At 46.0% G+C, this 23,641-nt stretch overlaps 1 non-coding gene across 1 annotated transcript; it reads right to left on the reverse strand.

Annotated features, from left to right (window-relative positions):
* Window positions 1-523: 523 nt before the first annotated feature.
* On the reverse strand, window positions 524-596 carry trnav-uac (transfer RNA valine (anticodon UAC)). The gene has a single exon. It is a non-coding gene; the product is annotated as a tRNA-Val (tRNA).
* Between the last annotated feature and the right edge of the window lie 23,045 nt (window positions 597-23,641).

Below are 23,641 nucleotides of genomic sequence, written 5' to 3' on the forward strand. Positions count from 1 at the left end.
TGGACCCTTAAACAGCTGACTCTAGACGGCTCAACGAGTCAGCATGACAACATTGTTTTCTGTCAGTAGGTAGGGACGAGACAGGGCACGTGATCTTCTAACTTCTGAGCCGTGATGAAAACTGCGCTCCGTCTGCGAATTCTCTTAGTTCCGACGAGAAATCTTTCTACCTATCGAAACCCTTCAAACTGTGCAAATTGTGTGCTAGAAAAATGCGCCCCGTCTTCTTCTCACATTCTCGCAGGATCTCGGCCCCAGAATCATTCTAAATGAGGCCTTTTTTTTCTCTGTTCCTGAAAAGAATGTCTGTGTGGCTTCATGGAAAAAGCGTCTGACTTCGGTGGTTGATGTGATGCCATCAGAAGTTTGCAGGTTCGAGTCCTCTCCCGATCTTTTTATGGACCTCGTGTGCGTGCATCCATTCTGTCTCTCTTCGCATGTGCTGCAAGAATGTTAAGTTTGAAATGCTCCATTGAAGGCCAAGAGTGACGTGTTTCCCAAGACCTTGAGCCCAAAACAACAATGTTTCCGCCCAGTATTGAACTGGGGATCTTTCGCGTGTAAAGCGAACGTGATAACCACTACACCACAGAAGCCACCGGAGGCGTCCAAAACTTCGTCTAAGTTGCCGCGCTGCTGAGCACTGACAAAGGCTCTTGTATCCCCTTGAATTACAACCTCTTCTGCCCAAAGCAACAAACACAAAGTCTGGCCCGTCATTCCTCTCCTTTTAGTCGAGGAATGTGGTCTGTGGTGCATAAATAACGCAAGAAACACATCTCTGTCTCTCTGGCTTCCATCACTCTCCTCAGAATGACCCCTCACACATCGCGGATAACTGGGCGGTGCCACTGAGATTTCTCTCTACAGATTCGTGAGTGGCTAGTCTCCGACAAACTCTGCCACTTCCTCCACCTCGATAATCAAGTTAATATAAACACGTTACCGAGATATGTGGCCGATACTTTTGTCGACGACATGGATAGCAGTAGGTAGATCTACGCATGTGTTATTGGGGCTTCTTTATTCGTTGTCGAGTCATGGGGCATGGAGATAGACCTTCCAGCCCACCGAGTCTACAGTGACCATCAGATGAACAATCACACTGAGCTTTCATTGATCCCATTTTATTTTCCACATCCAAATCAAATTCTTCTAGACTCAATTTCTCTCCTGCAATCCAGGGGCATTATATAGTGTATAATTAAACTACCGGCAGCAAAAGGAACATTTTATTTCCAGTGACATATTTCGCAAAGTGAGTCAGCTTCTAAAGGAGGAACAGAAAGTCATCCGGTACTGCAACTGCTCTGCCCAGACCGCAAGTAACTGCAGAGAGTTGTGGACACAACTAACCAAATCACGGACACCAGCATCCCACTCCTCTGACTCCGTCTTTGCCTCTCGCTGTCTTGGAGTAGTAGCCAGCATAATCAAAGACCCCCACCCCACCCGGATCTTTCTCTCTTCCATCCTCTTGCATCAGGCAGAAGATATAGAAGCCTGAGGGAATATACCACCGGGCTCAACGACAGCTTTCTACCCCAATGTGATAAGACTATTGAACGGTTCCTAGTATGATGAGATGGGCTCTGACCTCACCATTTACCTTGTTGTTATCATGCATCTTATTGCACTGCACTTTCTCTGTAGCTGTACTGTTACTGTTTTTACGTGTACTACCTCAATGCACTCTGTACTAACCCAATGTAACTGTGTACACTGTGGAATGAATTGACCTGTACCTGTTTTTCACAGTACCTCGGTACAATTGACAAAAATAAACCAATCACAATACCACCTTCCTCACACCTGCTTTGGATTCCTACCCGTCCCAATCTAGTTTAAACCATCTCTTAAAGCACCGGAAAATATGACCGCCAGAATGTGGGTCCCCCTCCTAATCAGTGAAACCTCTCCCTCTTGGAAAGGTCACCCTTGCCGCCAGAAGAAATCCCAATGCTGCATACCTCTAAACCACTGGTCAAGCTCGTTAATGGTGCACACGTGCAAACCCCTGCCGCAACTCTTCAATAGTACACACCTCTAAACCCCTGCCCCCTCAATTGTAAACACCTTTAAACCCCAGCCCAGCACTTCAATGGTGCACACCTCTGAACCCCTGTCCCAACTCTTCAATGGTACACACATCTAAACCCCTGCCTAAACTCTTCAATTGTGAACACCTCTAAACCCGGCACATCTCTTCAATGATGCACACGTCTAAACCCCTGCTCCAACTCTTCAAAAGTGTACACCTCTAAATCCCTGCCCCCTCTGCAATGCTGCACACCTCTACACCCCGGCCTAGCTCTTCAATGGTGCACACTTCTAAACCCCTGCCCCAACTCTTCAATGCTGCACACCTCTAAACACCGGCCCCAACTCTTCAATGGTGCACACTTCTAAATCGCTGTCCTAAATATTCAATGGTGCACACGGCTAACCCCGGGCGCAACTCTTCAATGGTGCACACCTCTAAACCCCTACTTCAACTCTTCAATGCTGCACACTTCTAAATCCCTGCCACAACTCTTGACTGCTGCACACGTCTAAACACCTACGCCAACTCTTCAATGGTGCACACCTATAAACCCCGGACCAGCCCTTCAATGGTGCACAACTATAAACCCCTGCCCCAACTATTGAATGGATCCCTCCTACAATAAGAGTTGGGCGGCATAGTGGCTCAGCCGGTAGCGTCACTGCCTGCCACATCTCCAGGGACCCGGGTACAATCCCGACCGCCTGTGACGTGTGTGTGCGTGCGTGCGTGCGTGTGTGTGTGTGTGTGTGTGTGTGTGTGTGTGTTTGTGAGTGTGGTGCTTCCACGTTCTCCCTGAGAATGTCTGCGTTTCAGTCCGGGTGATCGCGATTCCCACAACATCCCAACGACGTAAGGGTTGATAGGTGCACTGGCCGCTGTAAATTACCCCGTGAGAGTGAGTTCTACGTTTGGGGTCAGTTGGTTGGAATACACAGAAAATTTAAAAATGTGATTAAAATGGGTGGTTGGTGGTCCGTTTCCCTGTTCTATCTCCCTGTTATCCAGACAGCCCTTCGCCTACCACGTTCATGTCGAATATCAGGTATTATTTTCATGCATGAGAAACATTAAAATGTACATGGAGTACAACATTTGGTCTCTTAAATTCCCCCATTATGGTTCATTCACCTCCGTCCCACTTCGCCCTTGTCTCGTTAATCCCTTCACATTCCCAAATCTGATGACGTCACTCAACGATTCAAAGTCAACGTCAAAGTCGAGTTTATTATCAGATGCACAAGTCCGTGTGTGCACAGGTGCAATGAAAAAACTTACTTGCAGCAGCATCACAGGCACAAAGTATCAGATACGCGATATGTGCGTATAAGTTGTATATATACAGTTCTTCCAAGAAAGAACACAATTATAACACAAGAAACAAAGTCCATTGTAGTGTAAAGTGGTCGCTGTGTTTCCGTACTGAGGTAGCTCAAAGTTAATAACATCAGCTCAAATTTGATAACAAATTGGCATCTGTGCTAATCCTATGTAGAAACGCTAGAGGGCACCCTGTGATTTTGTGCTGTTATCCCAGTGCAGAAGCATAGATAGATAGAACACGAGAGCACAGTACAGGCCCTTCGGCCCACAATGTTCTAAGAACGTTTCATCCTGTTCCAAGATCTATCTAACCTTTCCGTCCCACATAACCCCCATTTCTCTATCATTCATGTGCCGATCTAAGAGTCTCTTAAATGTCCCTAATGTATCAGCCCCCACAACATCTGCAGGCAGTGCGTTCCACGCACCCACCACTCTATGTGCGAAAAAACCTACCCCTGACACCCCCCTTATACCTTCCTCCAATCACCTTAAAATTATGCCCCATATTATTAGCCATTGTCGTCCTGGGAAAAAGGCTCTGAAAGTCCACTCGATCTGCGCCTCTTATCATCCTGTACACCTCTGTCAAGTCGCATCTCATCCTCCTCCACTCCGACGAGAAAGTTCCCAGTTCACTCATCATTTCCTCATTCAGCAGCCAGTGCTCTCCCTACCTTTCCATGTTTCTACAATGCCAATAATGTCCCAGTCCCATGAACTTACCGCCATTTTATACTGTATCAAATTCCAGCCTCCGGAGGCTAAGAAATTTGGTTTGTCCCATTTGACTCTCACCAACGGTTTATAAATGCACCATCGAAAGCATCCTCTCTGGATGTTTCATGGTTGGTACTGCAACTGCTCTGTCCAGTACCGCAAGTAACTGCAGAGAGATGTGGACACAACTCACCACATCACAGACACCAGCCTCCCCTCCTTGGACTCTGTCTTTACTGCTCGCTGTCTTGGTGTAGCAGCCAGCTGAATCAAACACCCCAACCACCCAGGACGTTCTTTCTTCCCTCATCTTCCATCAGGCAGAAGATACAAGAGCCTGAGAGAATATACCAATAGGCTCAAGGACAGCTTCTAACCCACTGTGATAAGACTATTGAATGGTTCCCTAATATGATGAGATGGACTCTGACCTCACGATTTACCATGTTATGACCTTGCACCTTATTGCACTGCATGTGCTCTGTACTGTTGTTGTTTCTATCTGTTCTACCTCAATGCACTCTGTAAGCCCAATGTAACTGCACTGTGTAATTAAATTGACCTCCACGAACGGAATGCAAGACAGGTTTTTCACTGTACCTCGGTACAAGTGACAAAAATAACCCAATCGCAATACCACCTCCTCACACCTACTTTGGATCCTACCTCGTCCCAATCTAGTTTAAACCCTACTTTAAAGCACTGGCAAATCTGCTGGCCAGGATGTGGGTCTCCATCTCTGTTCAGTGCAACCTCTCCCTCTTGCACAGGTCACCCCTGCCGCCAGAAGAAATCCCGATGGTGCACACATGTAAAACCCCTGCCCCAGCTCTTCAATGGTGCACACCTCTGAACCTCTGGCACAGATCTTCAATGGTGCACACCTCCAAACACGTGCCCCATCTGTTCATTGAAGAGCAGGGCTGGGATTGACAGCTGTGTACCATGAAGAAATGGGTCAGGGGTTTAGTCGTGTGCACCATTGAAAGTTGGGGCAGACGTTTCAGGTGTGCACCATTGAAGAGTTGGGGTAGGGGTTTAGAGGTGTGCATCATTGAAGAGTTGGGGCAGCGGTTTACACGTATGCACCATAAAAGAGCTGGGCCAAGGGATAAGCCGTATGCACAACTGAAGAGTTGGGGCAGAGGTTTAGATGTGTGCACCATTGAAGAGTTGGGGCAGGGGTTTAGAGGGGTGTACCATTTAAGTGTTGGGGCAGGGATTTGGAAGTTTGAACCATTGCGATTTCTACTGGCGGCAGCGGTTACCTGTGCAAGAGGGAAAGGTTGCACTGAACTGGAAGGGTTCCACATCCTGGCTGGCAGGTTTCCCAGTGCTTTAAGGGAGGGTTTAAACTAGATTGGGACGGGGTGGGATCCAAAGCAGGTGTGAGGAAGGTGTTATTGTGATTGTTTGTTTTTGTCAATTGTACCGAGGTACAGTGAAGAACATGTCTTGCATACCCTTCGTACAGATCAATTTATTTCACAGTGCAGTTACTTTGGGTTACTGCAGAGTACATTGAAGTAGTACAGGTAACAACAGTAACACAGTGTCACAGCTACGGAGCAAATGCAGTGCAATAAGGTGCAAGGTCACAACAAGGTAAATCTTAAAATCAGATTCCATCTCATCATATTAGGTAACCTTCCAATAGTCTTAGCACAGTGGGTTAGAAGCTGTCTTTGAACCTGGTGGTATATTCTCTCAGGCTCCTGTATCTTCTGTCTGATGCAAGTGGATGGAAGAGAGAAACAGCCGGGTGGGTGGGGTCTTTGATTATGCTGGCTGCTACACCAAGACAGCGAGAGGTAAAGACAGAGTCCAAGGAGGGGAGTGTGGTGTCCGTGATGTGGTGAGATGTGTCCACAACTCTCTGCAGTTAATTGCGGTACTCGGCAGAGCAGTTGCAGTACCAAGCCGTGAAATGTCCAGATAGGATGTTTTCTATGATGCATCGATAAAAGTTGGTGAGTGTCAAAGTGGACAAACCGAATTTCTTTAGACTTCTGAGGCTAGAATTTGATAGAGCATGCTATCGCGGTACGTTCTTCTGAGGCTGGAATTTTATAGAGTATGCAATTGCGGTACGTTCATGCGACTGGGATATTATCGGCTTTGTAGAAACATGGTCAAGGGAGGGACAGGACTGGCAGCTGCATGAGGAGATATTGAGTGATCTGGGAATTTTCCAGTAGGAGAGGAGAAAAATTAGAGGTGACTTGATGGAGGTGCACAGGATGATAAGAGGCACAGATCGAGTGGACAGTCAGAGAATTTTCCCAGGGCAACAATGGCTGACACGATGGGGCGTAATTTTAAGGTGATTGGAGTTAAGTATAAGCGGGATTGACAGGGGTAAGTTTTTTCACACAGAGAGTTGTGGGTGCGTGCACAGGTTGTGGTGGCAGATACATTAGGGTTATTTAAGAAACTCTTAGATAGGCTCATGAATGATAGAGAAATGGGGGGCTATGTGGGAGGGAAAGGTGAGGTGGATCTTGGAACAGGATAATCGTCGCACCACATTGTTGCCGAAGAGCCTGTATTGTGCTTTAATGTTCCATCTGTCCCATGCTTCTGCACTGGGATGAGAACACAAAATCACTGATGCCCTCTAGCGTTTCTACATAGGATTAGCACAGATGTCATCTTGTTATCAACTTTAATCTGATGTTATTAATTTGAGCTGATGTTATTAACTTTGACCTGATGTTTTAAACTTTGAGCTACCTCAGTGCGGCAACACTGCGACCATTTTACACTTCAATGGACTTTGTTTCTTGTGTTCTAATTGTTTCTTTTTTGTAAAAATACTGTATAAGTTCAACTTATTTTTCTTGTGCATATCGCGTATCTGATGTTCTGTGCCTGTGATGCTACTGCAAGTAAGTTTTTCATTGCAACTTTGCACACACGGACTTGTGCATCTGACAATAAACTCGACTTTGACTTTGACTTTGAATCTTTGAGTGACGTCATCGGATTTGGGGATGTGAAGGGATTAAAGAGACAAGGGTGAAGTGGGACGAAGGCGAAAAAGGCATAATGTTATTACTAGGGGGATTTCAGAGAACAAATTTTGTACTCCATGTATATTTTAATGTTCTCTCGTGCATGAAAATAATGCTTGATATTCGACATGGACGTGGTAGGCGAAGGGCTGTCTGGGTCACAGGCAGATAGAACAGGGAAACAGGCCACCCATCACCTATTTTAATCACATTTTTAAAAGTTTCTCTAAATTCTAACCAACGGCCCCCCAAACGTACCACACACTCTCACTTGGGGCAGTTTACAGCGGTCAGTGCACCTATCAACCCTTACGTCTTTGGGATGTGGGGGGAATACTGAGTACCCGGACGGAAACACAGACTGTCTCAGTTAGAACGTGTGAAACCACACACACACACACACACACACACACACACACACACACACACACACACACACACACACAAGTCACCGTCAGACAGGATCGAACCCTTGTCTCTGGAGATGTGGCAGGCAGGGAATCTACCACTGTGCCGTACAACTCTATGAGTTTCAAAGGATCCCATGATAAAGAGGAGAAGAACGGGTGAGTTTTCTCTGATAACCATTGTTTAATTACTCAAACAATATTACTTTGGTAGGTCACCAAAGACTCTTGCAAATTTCTACATATGTATGGTGGAGAGCATTCTGACTGTTTGTATCACCGCCTGGAATGGAGGCTCCGATGTGCACGATCGCAAGAGGCTGCGCAGGGTTGGAGACTCAGCCAGCTCCATCAGGGGCACAGCCCTCCAATCCATCGAAGGCATCTTCAAGAGGCGGTGACTCAAGAAGGCAGCATCCATCTTTGAGGATACTCACCATCGGTGACATGCCCTCTTCTGGTTTCTACCATTGGAGAGGGGGTACAGGAGCCTGAAGACCCACACTCAGCGATTCAGGAATAGCTTCTTCCCCTCCGCCATCAGATTCCTGAACGGTTCATGAAGCCATGAACACTACCTCTTTATTCCTCTTTTTGCACTATGTAATTACTTTTGTAACGTAGTAATTTTTATATCTTGCACTGTACTGCTGCCGCAAAACACAAATTTCACGACATGCGACAGTAATAATAAACCGGATTCTTATTCCGAGAAATATCCTTTCCAAATTGAAGATTTGCGGCAGGGATTTAGAGGTCTGCACCGCTGAAGAGTTGCGGCAGAGGTTTAGAGGTGTGCACCATTGAAGAATTGAGACCGGGGTTTAGAGGTGTGCAGCATTGAAATGTTGGGGTAGGGGTTTAGAGCTGCACACAAAAAAGTGTTCGGGCAGGTGTTTAGACGTGCAGCATTGGGGTGTTGGGGCAGGGGTACAGACGTGTGCAACATTGAAGAGATGGGGCACTGTTTTAGACGTGTGCGCCATTGCGGAGTTGGGGCATGGTTTAGAAGTGTGCACCATTGAAGAGTTGGGGCAGGGGTTGTGAGGTGTGCAGCATTGAAGAGTTGTGGCAGGGGTTTAGACGTGTGCATCATTGAAGAGTTTGGGCAGGGGTTTAGAGGTGTGCACTATTGAAGAGCTGGGCCGGGATTTAGAGGTGTGCATCATTGAAGAGTTGGGACAAGGGTTTGGAGGTGTGCACCATTGAAGAATTGGGCAGGTGTTTACACGTATGCACCATTAAAGAGCTGCGCCAGGGGTTTAGAGGTGTGCACCATTGGGATTTCTTCTGGTGGCAGGGGTGACCTGTGCAAGAGGGAGAGTTTGCTCTGAACTGGAGTGGGACACATCCTTGCGGGTATATTTGCTAGTGCTTTAAGGGAGTGTTTAAATTCGATTGGGAAGGGGGGGGGTCCGAAGCAGGTGTGAGGAAGATGGTATTGTGACTGGTTTATTTTTGTCACTTTTACCGAGGTACAGTCAATAACCTGTCTTGCGTAGCTTTCGTCCAGGTCAATTCATTAAACAGTGCAGTTACATTGGGTTAGTACGAAGTGCATTGAGGTTCTTCAGGTAAAAACAGTAACAGTACCGAGTAAACTGTATTAGGTACAGAGGAAATGCAGTGCAATAAGTTGCAAGGTCACAACAAGGTTAATCGTGAGGTCAGTGTCCATCTCATCACACTTAGGAAACGTTCAATAGTCTTATCTCAGTGGTGTAGAAGTTGTCCTTGAGCCTGGTGGTATATTCTCTCAGGATCCTGTATCATCTGCCTGATGCATGAGGAGGGAAGACAGAATGTCCCGGGCGGTTGGGGTCTTTGATTATGCTGGCTACTACACTAAAACAGCGAGAAGTAAAGACAGAGTCCAAAGAGTGGATGCTGATGTCCGTGACGTTGTGAGTTGTGTCCACAACTCTCTGCAGTTACCTGCGGTCCTGGACAGAGCTGTTGCAGTAGCAACCCGTGAAATATCCAGATAGAATGGTTTCTATGGTGCATCGATAAAAGTGGGTGAGTGTCAAAGGGGACAACCGGAATTTCTTTAGCCTCTTGAGGCTGGGACTTGATGGAGTATGCAATGGCGCTAATTTCATGGGACTGGGATATTATCGGGATTGTAGAAACATGTCCAAGGGAGGAACAGGACTGGCAGCTGAATGAGGAGATGTTGATTGATCTGGGAATTTTCTCGTTGGAGAGTAGCAGGATGAGAGGTGACCTGATAGAGGTGTACAGGATGATAAGAGCCACAGACCGAGTGGACAGTCAGAGACTTTTTCCATGGTGACTATGGCTAACACGAGGGGACATAATTTTAAGGTGATTGGACGAAGGTATAAAGGGGATGACAGGGGTAAGTTTTTTCATACAGAGAATGGTGGGTGCGTGGAACACTCTGCCGGCAGAGGTTGTGGGGGCAGATACATTAGGGACATTTACGAGACTCTTAGATAGGCATTTGAGTGATGGAGAAATGGGGGGCTAAGTGGGAGGGAAGGGTTAGATATATCTTAGAGCAGGATAAAATGTCGCACGTAATTGTGGGCCGAAGAGCCTGTTCTGTGCTCTGGTGTTCAATCGATCTATGCTTTTGCACTGGGATGAGAGCACAAAATCACTGGGTGCCCTCTAGCGTTTCTATAGATGATTAGCACAGATGTCATCTTGTTATCAACTTTGAGCTGATGTTATTAACTTTTATCTGATGTTATTAACTTTGAACTACCTCAGTATAGCAACACTGCTACCACTTTACACCAATGGACTTTGTTCTTTGTGTTCTAATTGTGTTCTTTCTTAAAAAAAATCTGTATATGTACAACTTATTTTTCTTGTGCAAATAGCGTATCTGATGCACTGTGCCTTGGATGCTACTGCAAGTAAGTTTTTCATTGTACCTGTGCACACATGGACGTGCATCTGATAATAAGCTCGACTTTCACTTTGACTTTGAATCGTTGAGTGACGTCATCGATATGGGGTTGTGAAGGGATTAACGAGACAAGGGCGAAATTGGACGGAGGCGAATGACCCATAATTTTATTACTAGGGAATTTAAGGAGCCAAATTTTGTACTCCATTTATGTTTTAATTTTCTCTCAACCATGAAAATAATGCTTGATATTCGACATATTCAGGGAGATAGAACATGGAAACAGGCCACCAACCTTTCATCTTAATCACATTTTTAAACGTTTTTCTATATTCCAAATACTGTCCCCCAAACGTACCACTCACTCTCACTTGGGGAAATTTACAGCGACCAGTGCACTTATCAACACTTACGTCGCTAGGATGTGGTGGGAATAGCGACCACCCGGACTGAAATGCAGACGTTCTCAGGGAGAACGTGGAACCCCCCCCCCCCCCACACACACACACACACACACGTGTCACAGGAGGTCGGGATTGAATCCCGGTCCCTAGAAATGTGGCAGGCAGTGACTCTAGCTGCTGCGCCACTATGCCGCCCAACTCTATGATTCTCAAAGGATCTCATGATGATGAGAAGAAGAACGGGGGAGGGGGTTCTCTGATAACCATTGTTTATTACTCAAACAACATTACTTTGGTGGGTCACCAAAGAATCTTGCACATTCCTATAGATGTACGGTGGAGAGCATTCTGACTGGTTGCAGCACCGCCTTGTATGGAGGCTCCAACGTGCAGGATTGCAAGAGGCCGCAGAGGGTTGTAGATTCAGCCAGCTCCATCACAGGCACTAACCTCCCCGCCACAGAGGGCATCTTCAAGAGCCGCTGCCTCCAGAAGACTGCATCCATCGCAAAGGACCCTCGCCACTCCAGACATGCCCTATTCTCGTTACTACTATCGGGGAAGAGGTACAGGAGCCTGGAGACCCACACTCAATGATTCATGAACAGCTTCTTGCCCTCCGCTATCAGATTCCTGAACGATTCACGAATCCATGAACACTACCTCTTTATTCCTCTTTTTGCACTATTGATTTATTTTTGTAGTAACTTTTATAGCTTGCACTGTACTGCTGCCGCAAAACAACACATTTCACGTCATGTGTCAATGATAATAAACCTGATTCTTATTCTAAAAATATCCTTTTCATTACCATGTTTCTGTACTGGGATGTGAGCACAAATTCGCTGGGTGCCCTCTAGCGTTTCTATAGAGGGTTAGCACTGATGTCATCTTGTTATCAATTTTGAACTGATGTTATCAACTTTAAACTGATGTTATTAACTTTGAGTTGATGTTATTAACTTCCGAGTTGTTGTTATTAACTTTGAACTGATGTTATTAACTTTGAGTTGATAGTTTTAACTTTGAGTTGATGTTATTAACTTTGATCTTATGTTATTAACTTTGAGTTGATGATACCAACATTGAGATACCTCAGTACAGCAATACCGCGACCACTTTTCACTACAATGGACTTGGTTTCTGGTGTTCTAATTGTGTTCATTCTTGGAAAATAAACTGTCTCTGTAAAATTTATTTTTCTTGTGCATATCGCGTATCTGATGCTTTGTGTCTGTGATGTTGCTGCAAGTAAGTTTTTCATTACACCTGTGCACACACGGACTTGTGCATCTGACAATAAACTCGAGTTTCACTTTGACTTTGAATTGTTGAATGACGTCATTGGATTTGGGGATATTAAGGGATTAACGAGACGAAGTGGGACGGAAGCTAATGAGCCATAATGTTATTACTAGGGGAATTTAAGATATCAAATCTTGGACTCTATGTACATTTTAATGTTCTCAGCATGAAAATAATGCTTGATATTCGATATGGACGTGGTAGGCCAAGGGCTGTCTTGGTCACGCGGAGATAGAACAGGTAAACGGACCACCATCCACCCATTTTAATCACATATTTAGAGGTTTCCCTACATTGCAATAAACTGCCCCGCAAACATAACACTCACTATCACTAGGGGCAATTTACTGCGACCAGTGCACATATCAAGCCGAATTCTTTGGGATGTGGGGGGAATCCGGAGCACCAGGACTGAAACACAGACTGTCTCATTGAGAACGTGCAAGCACCCTCCCCCACACCCACCCACCCACCCACACACACACACCCACACACACACACACACACACACACACACACACACACACACACACACACACACACACACACGCATGTCACCGGCGGTCAGGATTGAAACCTGGTCTCTGGAGATGTGGCAGGCAGTGACTCTACCACAGTGTCGCCCAACTCTATGATTCTAAAAGGATCCCATGATGATGAGAAGAAGAACGGGGTAATTATCTCTGACAACTATTGTGTATTACTCAAACATCATTACTTTGGTAGGTCACCAAAGACTCTTGAAAATTTCTACATATGTATGGTGGAGAGCTTTCTGACTGTTTGCATCACGGCCTGGTATGGAGGTTCCGATGTGCATGATCGCAGGAGGCTGCGCAAGGTTGCAGACTCAGCCAGCACTATCACGGGCACAACCCTCCCTACCATCGAAGGAATCTTCAAGAGGCGGTGCCTCAAGAAGGCAGCATCCATCACTGAGGATCCTCACCATCCCTGACATGCCTTCTTCTCGTTACTACCATTGGAGAGGATGTACAGGATCCTGAAGACTAACACTCAACGATTAAGGAATAACGATTCCATTCCGCCATCAGATTCCTGAACGGTCCATGAAGCAATGAGCTCTACCTCGTTATTCTTATTTTGCACGATGTTTTTAATTTTGTAACGTAGTAATTTTTATATCTTGCACTCTACTGCTGCCGGAAAACAACAAATTTCACGACCGGATTCTGATTCCAAGTAATATCCTTTTTATATTGAAGAGTTGCGGCAGGTGTTTAGAGGTGTGCACATTTGAGGAGCTGGGCCCGGGTTTAGATGTATGCACCATGGAAGAGTTCGGACAGGGGTTTAGAGGTGTGCAGCATTGAAGAGTTGGGGGCAGGGGTACAGACGTGTGAAACCCGGGCAGCTACCGCACGTGGGTTGCTGAAATCGGCATCGATCAGCACTACCCGATGTCTTCGGGTAGCTGTTCGAGGAAGGCCTGTTCGAACATTAGGCACGGTTTGTGTCCCTCGGCCAATGCCAGCATCTCATTCATTAGGGCGGATGGGGATCTGTCCCCCAGGCCGTCGAGATGAAGCAGACGGGCGGTGCGCTCACGGCGAGAGAGGCAGGACATTGAATTGTCATTCTCAGCGGATATTTCATCCCATTCTTCAGCTTCTGTCTAAACTTAGACTGAGTCACTGCATGAATGCAAGCCTTTGTGTAACAGCTCAAGAGCATGTAGCTGGTTTGGTCCGCGATAATCATCGGATCAGAGTCACCTGTTGAAAAAAAAACGCTTTGTAATTTGTGTTGACAGAAAAACTACAAAAGACGTCACCCAAAGCAGTGCGAAGTGAGCGGATCCAGCAAAGAGCAAGATGATGGTCTTCCTTCTGTTTTCCATCTCAGCATCATTGGGAGTCGCATCATTCTTTCTGCCTCTCAGCCTCTTCCGGAGACTTCTGGCCGCTGAAATGTGTCCCACGATTAGATCATTTAGAAAGTGAATCCATGGGGCTCGTGCATGAAAAGTACGTTATACCTGTTATTGGGATGATTGGCTTTAGCATCTAAATACCGTGCCCTTTTGAATTCTCTCTCTATGTGAGACCAATAGGTCTCAAAGGGGGAATATATAGAATATATAGAAAGTAGAGGTTATACTTTTTTATTCATAATCTGCTCTGTGCTTAAGATGGCTGCTGATCTCCTTCTTCTTCAGCTGGGCCTCCTTCTTCTTCAGCTGAAGCGCGGGAAACTCTTAGTGCTGGAAACATATGGCTCATTAAAGAAATAGTTAGCCCAATCTTAGGGAGACACTTTTGATTTAGTGTAGTTCATTAAACCATGGTTAGCACATTCCTAGGAAGACACTATTGATCTATTGTGTCGCTAAGAATCCTTAGGGTTAGTGCGACTAATGATTCTGCAGTAGTTCTGAAGCTGATAGTTTTTGTAACTGAGTAATTTCACTCAGAGGGCAATTTACCGGAAAGCAAGTTGGGAACGTTTATCGAAACAGTCACGAGCAGTCTGATCCACGGATCAAATCTGCAGTCACCGCTGAGGATGGGGTGTGATTGCACTGGGGAAGGAGTAGAGAGGATGGGTGTGATATCACTGGGGAAGGTGTAGAGAGGATGGGGTGTGATTGCAGTGGGAGGGTGCAGAGGAGATGGATTACGGCGTCGAGGTGTATTCTTGGCTGAGGATCTGGTACAGGGGGACAGGGACTCATGTTCTTGGTCACTATGATTTCTTCTGGAGTCGAGGCGACTAGTCCAAGAGGGAGAGGTTGCACTGAACCAGAGAGGGACCAATATCCTTGTAGGGAAATTTCTCAGTGCTACACGGGAGGGATAACACTAGATTCGCAATGGTTGAAACTCTAACCCACGTCGCCGCAGAGAATGCAGACAAAATCCAGCCCCTCAGACTGCTCGGGCACATTGTCACCTACCGATTTGTCCCGAGATAACATCTCAAAGTTAATCCATTCTCTTCACGGTGCTTCGGATGTGGTTAAATTCGACAGAAAAAATAAACTTAAACCACTTTGGTGCCTCAGAATCGGGGATGCCTCCCTTCACTCCTCCATCGGACTGGACACCAAAGAGGATGCAGATTGCACCAGGAATATTAAAATTTGAGAGATAAATAACAAGAGGTCAGGAGGGGTAGGTACATCAATCAGAAACGATTTGAATACCTGACAGGGAAACAAGCCTGATCGAGAAAGATTTACATTCCCCTCAAAATACACCAGCAGCCAGACGCTTGGAGGTGAGGACAAGGGGAAGGCTGGCCCTTATCTTTCGGGGCTGGAGAGTACTGGGTGAGGGCAAACGTGCGGGAAATGCAGGAGATTCTGGTGAGGGCTACATTGATGGTGGTGGAAGGAATACCCCGTTTAGTGAACGAAGTAAACATCTCCAATGGCCTGGAATAGACAGCCGGCTTCTTCATGAGAACAGATGCGGTGGAACTGGGCGAAGAGATCAGCATCCCTGCAAGTGACTGGGTGGGAAGAGGTCTTGTCAAGGTACCTGAGGGAATCAGTGGGTTTGTAAAAGTTGTCTGTGGTTAATCTTCTCCGGAGTTGGAGATAATGAGATCGAGAAAGGGCCGAGACGTGTCGCAGATGGACTCAGGCTCTAAACACGGCCGCGGACACCTCCAGGCGGAGATATCTCACATCGCCGATTGGCATCGGGCTGGACACACCGTCCTCTGCTTACTGGGAACAGCAAGGTAGTGGCGGGAACGGGAATCGACGGACAGGGCTACGACCAATTTGTGCAATGAGGTAGTGAGTAAGTTTTAACTTTGTTACGAGCAACATGGAATGAACTAGAACTTGAGAACTTTGCATGTGGATTTGATATCGAACTTAACTTACCATGGATAATATGTGACGTAATTTTTTGGACAGGCATTCGATGAGGGATCTGACCAAATGATTATTTAAATTCTATGTGTGCAATATCCACTGTCCTGGCTCCATCAATTATCTTCGTCGCTTTCTCAAAAGCAAAGCCAAATTTGTGAGACACGACCGCTCCCGAAAATAGTCGGGCTGACTGCCCCCAATATGTCTACTCTTTCCAAAATGCCAGTTAATCCGGTCCCAAAGAAAATTCTCTGAATGTTTCCCTACCACTGATGTAAGGTTCACCGGAATTCCTGAATTGTTCCTGTTTCGTTTATTGAACAAAGATTCAACATTGACTATTCTCCAGTCGTGTGAGACCTCGCCCTTGGCTAAAGGGAACATACGGATCTCTGTCTGGGCTCCGTGGGTCTCCTTCCTTGCTTGCCTCAATACGCTGTCATCTGTTCCATCAGGGCCTTGGCCTTTGTTCAAATTAATATTTTTCAATGCACCCTTCACTTCCTCCTCCTTCATATCGACGTATCTGACAATATCAACACCCTCCTCTCTCATCTCAGCAGATCCACAGGTTTTGGAATGACGGACCTTTAATTTGTTTTCTTGACCAAAGATTATCCCAGTTGTCCCACTTATATTGGAAGACACAAACGTGAAGGGTTAAAACATGTTCCCTTCCGGCATATGCTGCTTGACCTGCTCGGCAACATTGTCCCCTCTCCTCTCCGGTCCACACAGAGATTTCAGCATCCACAATGTTTGCACGTCTCTTTCTCGTTATAATGTTAATGTGGCCTCTGTTCCCCAGATTGCGGAACAGAACGTCTTAACGATTGCTTTCCTTCTGGATCTCTGACCGTGATCTCCCTCTTTGGCTTTATTTGTCATTCGATTAGTACCGTATCCCCTCAAGATATAGCAAACGGCTACATCCTTAACTTACCCTTCTGGGAAATGCTGAAAATAACACACTGCATCTGAAGTGTTAAAAATTAGGTTTTTCAGACTTGTTATCCTCCGAAGTACTTGCGCTATCACATAGTTTTGAAGTAACTATTTCAGCGCGATTCAAACCGGACGACATCACCTTTCCCCCGGGGTATCTGTGTCCTCCACAAGGAACAACAATCAGCAAAGCAGTGCGAATTGACTGCATTATCACAAAATAAACTGGCGCAGCTGTGCAAGAGCAAGCTCTGCATAATTTAGAAACTGGAAGTCTTTCCACATCATCAAAATAGCTCAGAACACATTCTTTCTCTATTTGTCTCTGTCTCTCTGCCTCTGTCTTTCTGCCCGTCTCTCTCTCACTCATTCTCTTTCTGTATCTCTCTGTCTCACTGTATATCTCTGTCCTTCTCTTCCACTCTTTGCCGCTCACTCCAGCTCTCGCCCCAGAGAGAGAGAGAGAGAGAGAGAGAGAGAGATAGAGAGAGAGAGAGAGAGAGAGAGAGAGAGAGAGAGAGAGAGAGAGAGAGAGAGAGAGAGAGAGAGGCAGATGTGTACTTTATACTGCCCCATCAAATTCCCCCACAGTCATGCCTGCAGGATAAAGGGACCTCAATTCAGTACCACACATTTGCAGCTTTTATCAGCCACAGAGAAATTTACATCGCCATCTTCGTTTCAGCACTTAAAAACAACGTAAGAGGAAAGTATTTTCGAAAATAATTCTGTGATGTCCCTTCAAACGGCCACAGGAAGACACACGGTGGATCTAAATTTGAAGTTGCATTCATGCGCTTTTGTGTTCAACAAAAACAACAAGGTTTGAACATTACAGCTCTGACTTTGTCCTGAACAGTGAATGGACCCCACACATATGGCGAGAATTAGGAATCCGTCTGAACAGACAGTACACGGAAGTGCTCTGCTGCCTGTCCCCAATATGTCAGGACACCTGCTCTAACCGACGCCCTCAGGTGTTCGGTAACCTCTGGTCCTTCTGTCCCCTTCTTAATGTTCCGGTCGGTAAAAATAAAAATTCCGAACACATGTGTTTAGTTCTCGCTCAGGATTCTGAGAGAACACGAATGCATGGATGTATAATTGTAATCACGGAATGAAACTGATTGCAATCACAGCAGCCAAACAGTGCCAGGATATCTGGGACTGTACAAAGCAGTGCGTCTTCATCCGACCGGTAACCACATTCAGTGAGATTTAATTGATGCAGCTGACAAAAATCGTGACACTTTCGGACTGCCCTCTGCTCATCTTCTGCTGAAATCCCTGTCCGTCCTTCTGTTACTCCGGGGTGAACATTCCAATGAGCTGCGGACTGGGGTCTTGATTATTCTCTTTTAAATCTCTCAACCACAGTGCGCGCGTGACCAGACACCCACCCAGTCTCTTGAGGTCAGAGAACCACAACGTTCTGCAGCACAACAACAGGCCCTTCGCACCTCACCCTCGCCCGAACATGCGGAGAGTTACGCCGAATTATTTGCGTAGAGTTATCTGTATTTGGCTGTCGCCTTCTTCAGGAAGGTGTCTGCCTCTATCACATCCTGCGGCAGCGCCTCCCAGGTTGCAACTAGCCTTTGGTGCAAACGAATGCTGCTCAGATCCCCTTAAAACATCCTAACTCATAACTATGTCATTTTTGAGTCCTGTGAACCAAAGGCAAACAACTCTTACTATCTGCTCCCTTCCTGTAATTTTGCGCACCCCAGTAGGTCACCCCTTGGCCTATTCCGCTCCAGGAAATACAAATCCAGACTATCAAATCTCTCTTCATAACGAAATGCTCCATTCTGGGCGGCATTTTTCAAATCTTCCTCTACACCCTCTCCAGAAGAAGGGCAACACACATACACACACACACACACACACACACACACACACACACACACACACACACACACACACACACACACACACACACCCCTTATCAACATGATTCGATTTTGGTTTTAAGCAATTGATAGGTTCATAGATTTGGAGCCCAACCTTCTTTAAAATGATTCCTGTCGTGTGATTTGTGGAATTACCTTTTCAAACTGGGTCGATGTACAAAACAGACAGAAAACGGTACAGCACAGGAACAGGTCCCTTGGCCCTCCATGTCTCTAAGGACCATTATGACGATTAAGAAATCCCATTTGCCTGCACATGGTCTCCATTCCTTTATTCTCTGCCCGTCTACTTGTCTGTGCATTAGTTTGCGAAACGTTTCTATTGCATCAGCTTCCATCGCTTCACCTGGCAGCGCGTTTAAGCTCCTAACAATCTGTGTTTGACAGTTTTGGTTTGTAAATCTCCTTTAAACTATCCCCCTCAGCTTAAATCTCTGCCCTCGACTACTTGACATTTCCACTGGGGGGAAATACTCAGACTCTGCATCCCATCCATGTCTCACATCATTGCATTTCCTTCTATCAGGCCGACCCTCAACCTCCGACGCTCCAGGGGAACCAATCTAAGATAATAACTCAGACCGAGATATTGTCGCTGGGACCAGCATTTCTCGTCGATACGTCCATTGGACTCGCGGCGGAAACCACTGTCCTGAGACACGAGTTAATTCACGACGACAGACTGCATTACAGAAGTTCAAAAATAAATGATCGAAGCCCTGCTGCTGATGGCGAGGTCGGCGGCAGGAAAGGAAAAGGCAAAGGCAATAAATAACCCTTGTCATCATTAGTACTTTACTTTCCTGAAGCGGATCCGCACACATTTGCATGACCCCACCTTCGAAATCTAAGAAATATTTATTTTCGAACTTTTTCTCTCGAGCCCTGATGATGAGTTAGGGCAGAGTATTATCACTGACATATGTCGTGAAATTTGTTGTTTTTCGGCAGCAGTACAGTGCAAGATATGAAAATTACTTCGAGTTACAAAAATAAATAAATAGTGCAAAAAGGGGAATAACGAGGTTGTTTTCATGGGTTCGTGCACCGTTCAGGAATCTGATGGCGGAGGGGAAGAAGCTGTTCTTGAATCGCTGAAGTGTGTGTCTTCAGGCTCCTGTACCTTCTCCCCGATGGTAGAAAGGAGAGTAGGGCATGTCCGGAGTGGCGAGGGTCCTTTGCGATGGATGCTGTCTTCTCGAGGCAGCGACTCTAGAAGATGTCCTCCGTGGCGGGAGGGTTGTGCCTGTGATGCAGCTGGCTGAATCTACAACCCTCTGCGGCCTCTTGCGATCCTGCACATTGGAGCCACCATACCAGGCGGTGTTGCAACCAGTCAGAATGATTACCTGCGTGCATCTATAGGAATGTGCAAGAGTCTTTGGTGACCTACCAAAATAAAGTTGTTTGAGTAATAAAGCATAGATATCAGAGAAAACTCCCCCGTTCTTCTTCTCAGCATCATGGGATCGTTTGAGAATCAAAAGAGTTGGGCGGCATAGTGGCGCAGCCAGTAGAGTCACTGCCTGCCAAAAATCCAGGGACCCGGGTTCAATCCTGACCGCCGGTGACGTGTGTGTGTGTGTGTGTGTGTGTGTGTGTGTGTGTGTGTGTGTGTGTGTGTGTATGTGTGTGTGTGTGTGTGTGTGTGTGTGTGGTGTTTCCACGTTCTCCCTGAGACCGTCTGCGTTTCGGTCCGGGTGGTTGCGATTCCCATCACATCCCAGAGACGTAAGGTTTGCCAGTTGCACTGCGCTGTAAGTTGCCCCAAGTGAGAGTGAGTGGTACGTTTGGGGGGCATTTGGTTGGAATATAGAGAAACTTTTAAAATGTGATTAAAATGAGTGGTTGGTCTCCCGTTTCACTGTACTATCTGCCTGTGACCCAGACAGCCCTTCGCCTACCACGTTCATGTCGAATATCAAGCATTATTTTCATGCATGAGAAAACATCAAAATATACACAGAACACAACATTTGTTCTCTTAAATTCCACGAAAAATAACATTATGGGTCATTCGCCTTCGTCCCACTTCGCCCTTGTCTCGTTAATCCCTTCACATCCCCAACTCCGATGACGTCACTCAACGATTCAAAGTCAAAGTCAAATTTGAGTTTATTCTCCAATACACAAGTACATGTCTCCACAGGTTCAATGAAAAACTTACTTGCAGCAACAGCACAGGCAAAAAGCATATACAGAATTTTACAAGAAAGAAGCAGTTAGCAGACAAGAAACATAGTCCATTGAAATGTAAAGTGGTCTCAGTGTCGCCTTACTATGCTAGCTCAAAATTAATAACAGATCAAAGTTAATTACGTCAACTCACAGTTAATAACATCAGCTCAAAGTTGATAACAAGATGACATCTGTGCTAATCCTCTATAGAAACGCTGAAGGGCACTCAGTGATTTTGTGTTCTCATCCCAGTGCAGTAGCAGAGATAGATGGAACACTACAGCACAATACAGACGCTTCGGCCCACAATGCTGTGCCGACGTGTTTTCCTGCTCCAAGAAACTATCTAACCCTTCGCTCACACATAGACCCCATTTCTCTGTCATTCATGTGCCTATCTAAGAGTCTCTTAAATGTCCCTAATGTATCAGCCCCCACAACATCTGCCGGCAGTGCTTTCCACCCACCCACCACACGCTGTGTGAAAAAACTTACCTCTGACATCCCCCTTATACCTTCCTCCAATCACCTTAAAATGAACCGTTCAGGAATCTGATGGCGGAGGGGAAGAAGCTGTTCCCGAATCGTTGAGTGTTGTTGTTCAGGATTCTGTACCCCCTCTCCAATGGTAGTAACGGGAAGAAGGAATATCCCGGATGGTGAGGGTCCTCAGTGATGGATGCCGCCTCTTGACGATGCCTTCGATGGTAGAGAGGGTTGTTCCCGTGATGGAACTGGCTGAGTCTCCAACCTTGCGCAGCGTCTGCGATCGTGCACATCGGAACCTCCATACCAGGCGGTGATGCAAACAGGCAGAATGCTCTCCACCATACATCTGTAGAAATATTCAGGTGTCTATGTGACCTACCAAAGTAATTTTGTTTGAGTCATAAACAATGGTTATCAGAGAAAACTCCCCCGTTCTTCTTCTCATCATCATGGGATCCTTTGAGAATCATAGAGGTGGGCGACACAGTGGTAGATTCACTGCCTGCCACATCTCCAGGGACCTGGGTTCGATCCCGACCGCCGGAGTCGCGTGTGTGTGTGTGTGTGTGTGTGTGTGTGTGTGTGTGTGTGTGTCAGTGAGTGTGTGTGTGTGTGTCTGTGTTGTGTTGTGTTTGCACGTTCTCCGTGAGACGGTCTGGGTTTCAGTCCGGGTGCTCCGGACTCCCCCCACATTTCAACGACATGGGCTTGATACATGCACTGGCCGCTGTAAATTTCCCCAAGTGAGAGTAAGTGGTACTTTTGGAGGGCAGTTGTTTGTAATATATAAAAACCTTTACAAATGTGCTTAAAATGGGTGGTTGGTGGCCCGTTTCCCTGTTCATTCTCCCCGTGTCCCAGACAGCCCTTCGCCCTACCACGTCCATGTCGAATATCAAGCATTATTTTCGTGCATGAGAAAATATTAAAATATAAATGGAGTACAATATTTGATCTCATAAATTCCCCCAGTAATAATACTATGGGTCAATCGCCTACGTTCCACTTCGCCCTTGACCCGTTAATCCCTTCACATCCCCAAATCCGATGACTTTTATATGCAGAAGTACATACGTGCACAGGTGCAATGAGAAACTTATTTGCAGCAGCATCACAGGCTCAGAGCATCAGATACGCGATATGCACAAGAAGAATAAGTTGTACATAGACAGATTTTTTACAAGAAAGAACACAATTAGAACACAAGAAACAAAGTCCATTGAAGTGTAAAGTGGACGCAGTGTTTCCGTACTATGGTAGCTCAAAGTTAATAACATCAGCTCAATGTTAATAAGATCAACTCAAAGTTAATAACATAAGCTTAAAGTTAATATAATCAACTCAAGGTTAATAACATCAGATCAAAGCTAATATCATCAGCACAAATTTGATAACAAAATCACAACTGTGCTAATCCTATATAGAAACGCTGGAGGGCACCCAATGATTTTGTGCTTTCATCCCAGTGCCGAAGTATAGATAGATAGAACAGTACAGCACAGTACAGCCCCTTCGTCCCACAATGTTGTGCAGACGTTTTATCCTGCTCCATGATCTATCTAACCCTTCCCTCCCACATAGCCCCCCATTTCGCTATCATTCATGCGCCTAAGAGTCTCTTAAATGTCCCAAATGTATCTGCCCCCACAACCTCCGCCGGTAGTGCGGTCCACGCACCCACCATCTCTGTGAAAAAAACCTACCCCTAACATCCCCATTATACTTTCCTCCAATCACCTTAAAATTATGCCCCCTGTCCCTGGGTAAAAAGTATCTGACTGTGCACTCGATCTGTGCCTCTTATCTTCCTGTACACCTGTCTCAGGTCACCACTCATCCTTCTCCGCCCCAACGAGAAAAATCCCAGCTCACTCAACATCTCCTTATTCAGGTGCCAGTCTTGTCCCTCTTTTGGCATTGTTTCTACAATGCCGATAATATCCCAGTCCCATGAACTTACCGCCATTGCATTCTGTATCAAATTCCAGCCTCAGGAGGCTGAAGAAATTCGGTTTCTCCCCTTTGCACTCACCAACTTTTATCGATGGACTATAGAAAGCATCCTATCTGGATATTTCATGGGTTGGTACTGCAACTGCTCTGCCCAGGACCGCAAGTAACTGCCGAGAGTTTTGGACACAACTCACCAGATCACGGACACAAGCCTCCCC

Source organism: Pristis pectinata, chromosome 23, assembly GCF_009764475.1.
Source record: "Pristis pectinata isolate sPriPec2 chromosome 23, sPriPec2.1.pri, whole genome shotgun sequence".
Lineage (NCBI taxonomy): Eukaryota > Metazoa > Chordata > Chondrichthyes > Rhinopristiformes > Pristidae > Pristis > Pristis pectinata.